The sequence below is a fragment of the Mauremys reevesii genome, linkage group 12, assembly GCF_016161935.1.
Source record: "Mauremys reevesii isolate NIE-2019 linkage group 12, ASM1616193v1, whole genome shotgun sequence".
In the NCBI taxonomy this organism is placed as follows: domain Eukaryota; kingdom Metazoa; phylum Chordata; order Testudines; family Geoemydidae; genus Mauremys; species Mauremys reevesii.
In genome coordinates, this window is record NC_052634.1 from 47,799,518 (window position 1) to 47,800,961 (window position 1,444).

The window sequence follows — 1,444 nt, forward strand, 5'->3', positions numbered from 1 at the left end:
CCCATTGCACCGCAGTGAATGTGCTAGGGAAAGCTGGACTTCACAGGCAGGTAGAAAGAGCAGATCCTAGAAACACCTGGAGCTCCCCACAGCACTTCTGCCACCAGGGGCAGGTGTTGAGCGACTCACAGTGCCCACCCCCCCCCGACACATTACCTTCCAGCAGGGGGTGGCAGCACCCCCCACCCAATGCAGGGGAGAGGGCTGAGTGTATCTCTGCCCCCTGAGTCCAGGGCACCCACTCTCTCTGCCCCACACATCGAATCTGGCCCTGCTGCAAAGTGACCCTAAGAAGCAGCAGCCTCCAGGACAGCAGATTTGGCCTCAGAGCAGGGAATGTGTCCCTCATGCTGCTTTTAGGCCACTAGGTGCTCTGGAAACAGGAGGGCTCTGAGTGTAACCTATAGCACAAATGGCCCATCTGGGGATGTAGCTCAGTGGTAGAGCACATGCTTTGCATGTATGAGGTCCTTGGTTCAATCCTAGCATCTCCAAGTTCTTTTCACCCTGCTGCTTTGCTCATGCCCTGCAGGAGTTTCAATCCTGCTCAGTGAGGGGCTAGTGCCAATTGCATGGAAGGTCTGGGGGGTTTCTGCTCCTAAGTCTCCTCTGCACATTTAAGATTCCCACCTGCTGTGCTGCTTGGGACAAGGGTAGATGAGAAGGGAGAATTCTCCAGCACTGGAGGGAAAGGTCCCATCTGCACAGACTGAGAGGCAAAGACTAGACTTATTTCTAGTCTGGGCACAATCTTTTCTCCTGGTATAGTCCTTGTTCCAGCTCAGGTGGTAGCTAGGGGATGTCTCATGACTGCAGCCATGTTTGTTCAGTTCCACCCCCTTATACAGCTTTGGTACAAGGCAGGAATTTTTTGTCTCTCTCCTGGGGAAAAGCCCCAGGTTTAAGATGGATTCCTGTACCAGGTGACATGGTCACATGTCCCGTGAGACCCCAAGCCTTCATTCTTCCTGGCCTAACTCAGGGATGGTGCAGGACAGAGCCATCGCCAGTCAATTGTCTTGGTTAATGGGAGCCATCAAGAGTCCAAACCACTGTAAATGGCCCATACTTTGCATCATTACAACAGGACCTCAGAGTTATAGTTCATATTTCTAGTTTCAGATCCAAGAATGATCGGTTCATACTGTCATGAATAGTTAGTAAAGGGTTAAAACATAGTACCTGGTGGGCACCTGACCTGAGGACCAATCAGGGAAGAGAATTTGAAATTCCTAGGAGGGAACTTTTTCCCTCTGTTTGTGTGTGTGTTGTTCTTAGCTGTTTGGAATTACAAGAGTCCAGATGCTTTAATCAAGTCTTCTACCAGTTTCCACCTTTCTGAACTAATTTCTTCTAGTCAGGATAGTGAGTATTAGAAAGGTACTTTGTGTCCTCATCTAATAATCCTATGTTTGCAATTCTGTGTGTTTGTTATTGATTATTC

The 1,444-nt window shown here is 49.3% G+C and overlaps 1 non-coding gene across 1 annotated transcript; it reads left to right on the top strand.

Annotated features, from left to right (window-relative positions):
* Nucleotides 1–423: 423 nt before the first annotated feature.
* TRNAA-UGC lies at nt 424–494 on the top strand. Its single transcript has one exon. It is a non-coding gene; the product is annotated as a tRNA-Ala (tRNA).
* Nucleotides 495–1,444: the final 950 nt, after the last annotated feature.